Genomic DNA, 8,894 nt, shown 5'->3' on the forward strand with positions numbered 1-8,894 from the left:
GACAGAGAGAATGAGAGACAGAGAGCATGAGAGGGAGGAGGGTCAGAGGGAGAAGCAGACTCCCTGCCGAGCAGGGAGCCCGATGCGGGACTCGATCCTGGGACTCCAGGATCATGACCTGAGCCGAAGGCAGTCGCTTAACCAACTGAGCCACCCAGGCGCCCCTCTTGTCAACCACTTTCTAATTAGTAGATAGACATCTTGAAGCACTGTGATCCTTTAGATTTTAATTGTCAGACAGTGTCATCTACAGTTACTCCTTATGTCCTAATCAAAAAAAAAAAAAAAAAAGAAAGAAAGAAAGAAAAAGAACAATTATGCCAAGATAACAACTATAGTTTTGATGATTGTAGATCATGGTTAATTGGGTAATGGGCATGATTCAGTTCTATTGCTTGTCCAGTCAAAACAATTATGATCATATTATCCAGTATACCATGAGCATATATATATTTTTCTCTCCAAAACAATCTTAGTGTATAATGTAAATAAGTACATAACGTTTCTCTCTCAAGAGGAATTACATTTCACAGATTACATTTTAATTCCCTTAAAAGATATTCAGAATTTATTACAACATGCTAAGTGAATACATACTCACTAACATAAATAATAAAATTTATATAGTGTGTCAATAACAGTGGTAATTTATTGAGCTCATATTATGTGCAGGGGGCTCTTACCAGGGCTTACATATATTAATATCTTTAATCCTCACCATTGTCTTTTGAGACAGGTTCTTATTCCCATTTTATATTCGAGAAACATAGTTTTTAGGAAGATCAAATGACTTATTCAAACTTAAACAATGAATGAATGACAGGGTCAGGATTTTCACTCAGGAATCCCGCTACCAAGTCCGTGCCCTTAACCAGAGAACAATACTGCCCTGGTAGTGGGAACAATAGAAGTTTTGAGTTAGCCCAACTCAAATTTGGGCTCAAATTTCAGTGCTGACTGTGGCTTGAAGACTATTCCTCAACCTCTCTCAAATTTAAAATCTTCATTTGTAATAAATAAGCAAATAATAAGTAAGCAAAGGAAAATCATGAAACCAATCCATAAAAATATCTCCTGAGAAGGTTTGAAACTAATGTAGTGTTTTAAGGTAAGGTAGTGTGTAAAAGCACCTAGCATACTGATCAGAATATGCTACGTCTTCGGGTATCAGTGGTACTTTTCTTCATGTGTTAGAAAATTACCAAAATAAACCAGAAATCCTTTCTCTTGCTATTTTCTCCATTTTGCAATTTGAATGGGAGAGGGCTGCTATTGGAAGGTCCTCCCCAACTCCTGGCCCGGGCACACACCAAAATGGATGTGATTGTCAGGCTAGCGCATTCAGTGGAAACTCTTGTTTCCCCCTATTCTAGAAGCCTGAGCAGTGTCACTTCCAATTTTGTGATTTGCCTCTACCATTGTGTTTACTTCTTGGCTAATTTTTAAATGCAATATTTAAGAAGAAATCCTCCTGCCTGGTATACTTGCTTCTTTTATTTTAAAGATTTTATGTATGTATATATGTATGTATTTTAAGAAAGAGAGAGAGAGAGCTTGAGTGAGCATGGGGAGGGGAGGGGCAGCGGGGAGGGGGGAGGGGGGAGGGAGAGAATCTCAAGCAGACTCTGCGCTGAGTGAGGGGGCTCGAGGCAGGGCTCGAGGTGGGGCTTGAGGTGGGGTTTGATCTCAGGACTCTGAGATCATGTCCCTGAGATTATGACCTGAGTGGAAACCAAAAGTCTGACGCTTAATCAACTGAGCCACCCAGGTACCCTGCCTGCTATACATGCTTCTTTTTTTTTTTTTTTTCAAAGATTTTATTTATTTATTTGAGACAGAGAGAATGAGATACAGAGAGCATGAGAGGGAAGAGGGTCAGAGGGAGAAGCAGACTCCCTGCCGAGCAGGGAGCCCGATGTGGGACTCGATCCAGGGACTCCAGGATCATGACCTGAGCCGAAGGCAGTCGCTCAACCAACTGAGCCACCCAGGCGCCCTGCTATACATGCTTCTTAACATTAATGCTGTTGGATGTAATCTGTGTCTGAAACACTAACAAGTTGAGTTCTTTCCTTCTCTCTTTTTTCTTTATTTTTTTTTTTCATTTGGGTACAATTTTTTTTAAATTTATTGATTTCAGCCTTCTGGATGATGGTAATAAATTTTCAAATATAAAAGCAGACTTCTTATAGAACTATCATTTTATGATTTTCAGAAATGCACAAAGAGCCCCCAGTTGGGGATTCCTTTAGTTTAACAAATAAAATCATTTTAAACCTCCCAGTAGTGATGTTTTCTCTTTGACTCATATTATTCGAAGTAATCTGTAGAACTGAAAATATTTCCCCAAATCAAGATTTATAATACTTTTGAAAAAAAGACTGTGAAGCATTAGATTTAAGAAACTTGTAGTCTTGGATTATCATTCTTTCCTTGTTACTACTGATTACTGTGGCTTATTCTCATTTTGAATATTCAAGTGTAGATCATGTAATTAAAAATACCACTAACAGCTTACCACACCACAATGCTGAGGAGAAAAGAAAATGAGGACTGTTAAATAAATCTAACATTAAAAAAGATTGGCCTATATGGGTTCTAGTTTGAGATAAAGTAGTGTATCTCATATCATTTCCAGTGAGATGTCTGAGACTTGAATTGTCAAGAAATAACAGCCTTTTTATACACAGATATGACATCAGGGTCTCCTATATAGTGTGACATAAGGAGAGTCACGAGACAATTTCTGACCCTTTTCTCGTGTTAACCTTATATTCTTGCAAGGTTTGTTTCACTTTAGCACATTTCCTTAATCAACCAAGAGAAATATATTTGTATCAACAAATAAGTTGTTGGTCTACAAATAAGATTAAATAAATTACAGGTGCCTAGGGGCTCAGTAGTTAAGCATCTGATTTTTTTTTTTTTTGAGTTCTTTTCTTTTCTTTTCTTATGTTAGTCACCATACATTACATCATTAGTTTTTGATGTAGTGTTCCCTGATTCATTGTTTGCGTATAACACTCAGTGCTCCATGCAGAATGTGCCCTCTTTAATACCCATCACCAGGTTAACCCATCCCCCAACCCCCTCCCCTCTAGAACCCTCAGTTTGTTTCTCAGAGCCCATAGTCTCTCATGGTTCATCTCCCCCTTCGATTTGCCCTTCTTCATTTTTCCTTTCCTACTTTTTTTTTTTTTTAACATATAATGTATTATTTGTTTCAGAGGTACAGGTCTGTGATTCAACAGTCTTACACAATTCACAGCATTCACCATAGCACATACCCTCCCCAATGTCCATCACCAGCCACCCATTCCTCCCACCCTCACCACTCCAGCATCTGACTCTTGGTTTCTGCTCAGGTCATGATCTCAGGGTCATGATCTCAGAGTCAGAAGTTGGTTAAGTGTCTGCCTTCAGCTCAGGTCATGATCCCAGAGTCCTAGGATCAAGTTGCATCCAGCTCCCTGCTCCATGAGAGACCTGTTTCTCCCTCTGCCTCCCTCCCTCTCTCTCTCTGTGTCTCATGAATAAATAAATAAAATCTTAAAAAAAAGATTAAATAAATTACCAGTCAATGATGGCATAGTATATTGTTTTGTTGAAAAAACAATATTTCTTACTACATGGTTGATAACATGCTCTAGTGAGGGAGAGGAGAGTTAGAAGCAAGTGGGAATTTGGGAATGATTTTGTGATATTATGAGAGGAGGTCATAGAAACAAAAGAACAATGAGAACACTAAGGTATTAAAGAGACAATGGAGCAACGAGTATCAGCAGAATGGTTTAAAAGGAGAATTAGTTAAATATATATCCAATTTCTTCCTGAGCCTATCTGTTCTGTTTCATACACTTATTTTTTGTATCCATTTGGCGATATCACACTGTAAGAATACTCTAGGGTAAAATAAGTCTTGAAATGAGGTAATACAAGTCCTCTAATGGGTATCTATGTGGCCAATTGTCCAATCAAATGTTTTGTCCCCGTTTTATTGGCTCTTTGTCTTTTTACTGTTGATTTGTATTAGTTCTATATATTTTCTGGACAAAATTCTTTGTTGGTTTTACAAATTGCAAATATCTTATTCCTACTCCTTTGCTTGCTCATTCATTTTTTTAAATGACATCTTTAGACACAGAGAATATTTCTTCTGACAAAGTCCAATTTATCAATTTTGTTCTTTTCTGGTTAGTGCTTTATGCATCTATTTAAGAAATCTTTGCTTCCCTGAATGGCTTGAAGATATTCTTCTATCACTTCTTTTAGATGATTTATAATTTTAGCTTTTGCATTTAGGCCTACAACCCATCTTAAATCAGGTATTTACTGAAAAGAAATGAAAACATATGTCAACATAAAATCTTTGACAAGAATATGCACAGCAACCTTATTCATAATAACACCATGATGGAAACCAAATTACTATGAAGAAGAAATGGACAAACAAATCCCACTGTATTCACAGTGGAGTACTACTGATCAATGAAAAGGAATGCGCTACTGATACACTCACAACTCAGATGAATCTCATAAATGTTATGTTGCACAAAAGGACCCAGACAGAGAAGAATACATTTCTATGATTCCCTGTGTATGATGACATCCAAGAACAAACAGAATAATTTTAAGGTCATAAAAATCAGAAAGTGTGACTTTGTTACCAAGGTGGTGATAAGGTAGGTTCTTACTGTCTGATAATGAGCAGGAAGAACTTTATGAGATGATGGAGAAGTTCTTTTTTTTTTTTAAGATTTTATTTATTTATTTGAGAGAGAGAATGAGATAGAGCATGAGGGGGGGAGGGTCAGAGGGAGAAGCAGACTCCCCGCCGAGCAGGGAGCCCGATGCGGGACTCGATCCCGGGGCTCCAGGATCACGACCTGAGCCGAAGGCAGTCGCTTAACCAACTGAGCCACCCAGGCGCCCGATGGAGAAGTTCTATATCTTGTTTTGGACAGTGGTTACATGGTATACAACTGTCAAAACCTATCAAAATGAACACTTGAAATCTGTACATTTTGTTGTATGTACATTGTACATCAATAATTTTTTTTAAAAAATAGAGTTAAAAAGACATTAAAAGGAATAATGGCATTTTTATCAATGACAGCTATAATGTGAACAATTATTTCATAAATAGTATGCCTCTTGGAGTGGTACTATCTACAAACTGGCTGTGTCCAGTGGCCACAGCAACCTACACACAAATTCCAGGGGCAGCATTATCCTGACTTGGTATAATATACAAGCAGACATTTAATAACAGCCATTATTTTGTGCTTGCTTACTTTGTTGTAAGCATTTTGCAGCTATTATTTCAATTAATTGATCATTAGAGGCTACAGTAATTTTTATTATCAACTGATTATGCAGCTTTTCTTTGCCCCTTGCTAATGAGGTCAGTAATATGAGCCTATGACTTTAAAAGGGTGAAAATCGGGGCATCTGGGTGGCTCAGTTGGTTAAGCGACTACCTTCGGCTCAGGTCATGATCCTGGAGTCCCGGGATCGAGTCCCACATTGGGCTCCCTGCTCGGCAGGGGGTCTGCTTCTCCCTCTGACCCTCTTCCCTCTTGTGCTCTCTGTCTCTCATTCTCTCTCTCAAATAAATAAATAAATAAATATTTTTAAAAAAGGGTGAAAATCCATCAAAAGCCAATGTGTGTATGAAGAGATGGTGAAGAAGAAAAATATTCCTAAACTAGCGAAGTGTTAATGTCAGGTTGTTTTAACGCCCAGGACTTGCTCTAGGGAAATGTTTTAATAGGGAAGTTTATCTTCAGTATCTCATGAACGCTTTTTCTCATCACTTTAATAAAAATCACATCGCTTTCACTGCTGTCCCAAACACTCCATTTCACCTTATGGGGCTTACCTAGAGCTCCTTTTTTGTGTCCAGTACATATTTGCTATGTTTCTATGAACATTGTTTGTACTGAATCATTCATTCCTCACAGTAAGCTTGTTTGGTAAGTACACTTATTTTTTCATTTGACATTAGATGAAACTAATACACAAATGTTAAGTAATTTCCCAGAAACCACATAGCTTATATGCAAACAGTGAATCATGGAACACTACATCAAAAACTATGATGTAATGTATGGTGATTAACATAACATAATAAAAAAAATAACTCGGAAACAAACAAACAAACAAAAAAACCATACAGCTTATAAATAAGAGATTCAGCATTAGAGTCGATGCAGTTTGACACCAGAACCTGCACCCTCGATCACCATACTCTGTGCATCTCTCATATGTCCCTTCATACTTATACTCTTTACCTCTAAAACATATGGGTTTTGGGGCGCCTGGGTGGCTCAGTCAGCTAAGTGTCTGCCTTCGGGTCAGGTCATGATCCCAGGGTCCTGGGATTGAGCCCCGCATCGGGGTCCCTGCTCCTTTCTCCCTCTTCTTATGCCCCTCCCCCTACTCATGCTCTCACTCTCACTCTGCTCTCTCTCTCTCAAATAAATGAATGAATGAATGAATAAATAAATAAATAAATAAAAATCTTTAAAAAAATGGGTCTAAATTGCCTCTTATAAAAACTCTAATTTCTTCAAAAGTGCACTTTTCCTTACCCCACAGGAATACAAGGTGACACTCAGACACCGACCCGCTAGTAGAGGAGACAATTTTATTCATCAAGTCCCTTTAGTACAAATTATTCATAGACAACCATTTTCTCTAACTATTGATTCAACATGTATTTACTAAACACTTACTCTATATTAGGAACACTTGTGAACCCTGAGGATTCAGATACTATAGAAGGACACTCTTGGAAGATAGTCTCAAATTCCAGACATTTCAGGAGGTGTAATATTCTCTGATGCTGGTGTTGCTGCTCTCCTGGAAACAACTCAGTGTTGTCACCTTAAAAACCAATACCATCTAGCCTATCTTCCACTAATTAGAATTCCAAGCCATGAAGACCACAAAACAGAGACAGCTAAGGCTTAGAACAGGATGAGAAATATAAAGGTTGGAGTACTTTCTACGGGCTGTGACCGCAGCCACCATGACAGCCAACAGACTCAGGTGGAGGAGTCATTCAGACCTGGAAAAGGTCTGAAAATTCCAGTGACAGTGATTCATCTTGTGGTTGGACTGTCATCAATCATGAGGGGTCTGATAAAGAGATGGTAAATTCTGAACATGGTACAGCCAGTGATGGCTGTGAGCTTGCTCCAGAATATACATCTTTAGAGCAAGAGGGCCTATAAGTATTGCAGTCGGAGCAGAGATAGAGTAGCCAAAATAGTACATGTTAATGGAAGAAACCGCTTATCCAGCTTTGGAGGAAACAAAATCAGCACTTGAGAAAGAAGAAAAGTCATCTGAAGACAATGTCTATTTTGGAACTGTCAGTCATGATTCTGATATTCTTACCCTTGAGCCACCTAAGTTAGAAGAAATTAGAAATCATGAAGCGATACTTGTTGAAGAAGCACAGAGTCCAGAAGACTTTAACATGGGCTAGGGGCACCTGGGTGTCTCAGTCATTTGAGACACCAACTCTTGATTTCTGCTCAGGTCATGATCTCAGGGTCTTCGGATTGAGCCTGTGCGGGACTCCCCGCTCAGTGTGGAGTCTGCTGGAAATTCTCTCCTTCTCACTCCCATGCCCTTCCCCCTGATCAAGCTCTCTCTCTCTCTCTGTCCTTCTCTCTCTCTCTCTCTCTAAAATAAATAAATAAATAAATAAAATCTTTAAAAAGCAAAACAAAAAACATTGGTTTTTCTTCTAGCAGCCAGTATATATTCTGTCAGTCAGAAACTGTATTTTCATCCCAGACTAGAAATGATAAATCAAGTAGTGATGAAACCAGTCATCAGCCTAGTCCTGCCTTTAGACCATGCCATGCTAGGAAGAAGACTTTCTAGTTCAGAATCTCAGAAACGACTACTCCCCGAACAAGAAACCGAATCTCTAGGGAGTTGTGTAAATGCCAGTTCAGCAGAAATCTCAATAAATGTGTTATACTTGCTTTGGTGACTGCAATTGGCATGGGATTTGGGACATTTCTATGGCACAATTCAGATTCAGAAGCATCAGCATTCAGAAAGATACATGAAGATGAACTGAATGATATGAAGGATTATCTTTCCCAATGTCAACAGGAACAAGAATCTTTTATAGACTATAAGTCATTGAAGGGAAATCTTTCAAGATGTTGGACCCTTACTGAAGAAAAGATGTCCTTTGAAACTCAGAGAAAGAATCTTGATGGAGAAAATCAGGAATCCTGTAAGGATAGATGAATTTAAACAGTTAATTGAAATGTATTTATTGGAAAAACTGGATAGTTTTCATCATTGGAGAGAACTCGGTCAATTCATCAATAAGTTTTTCCTAAATGGTGTCTTTACACATGATCAGAAGCTCTTCACTGACTGATGTTAAGGATTATCTTAAAGACATGAAGGAATATCAAGTAGATACTGATGGGGTATTTAAGAAGTTGGATGGAGATATATATATATATATATATATATATATATATATGGAGAGAGAGAGAGAGAGAGAGACTTCTTTGGTCATACTCTTTCCCCTCCATATGGACCCAGTCGACCAGATAAAAAGCAACATATGGTAAATACTGAAAACTCCAGGCATGGAAAACAAGAGCAGAAAGCAGAAGCACCCTCAGCCACAATCTTATAAAAGGGAAGGTAAATGGCACAGATATTGACACACTAATGGAAGACGCATGGCAAATCTTGAAATAGAATTGGGGCAGTTACCTTTTGACCCCTACATTTTGATTATCATGATGAAGTTAAATTAGAAAATGGTAACAGAAACATGGATGCTTTCTGAAATGTTTGGTGTTGAAACTAAAATGAAATTATCAAGATAATGTCTTTCTATCATTTCT

At 38.1% G+C, this 8,894-nt stretch overlaps 1 pseudogene; it reads left to right on the plus strand.

The window, feature by feature from the left end:
- Window positions 1-6,981: 6,981 nt before the first annotated feature.
- LOC102740578 (cell cycle progression protein 1 pseudogene) lies at window positions 6,982-8,436 on the plus strand (annotated as a pseudogene).
- Window positions 8,437-8,894: the final 458 nt, after the last annotated feature.

The sequence above is a fragment of the Leptonychotes weddellii genome, chromosome 2, assembly GCF_054177405.1.
Source record: "Leptonychotes weddellii isolate Sample4059 chromosome 2, ASM5417740v2, whole genome shotgun sequence".
NCBI lineage: Eukaryota > Metazoa > Chordata > Mammalia > Carnivora > Phocidae > Leptonychotes > Leptonychotes weddellii.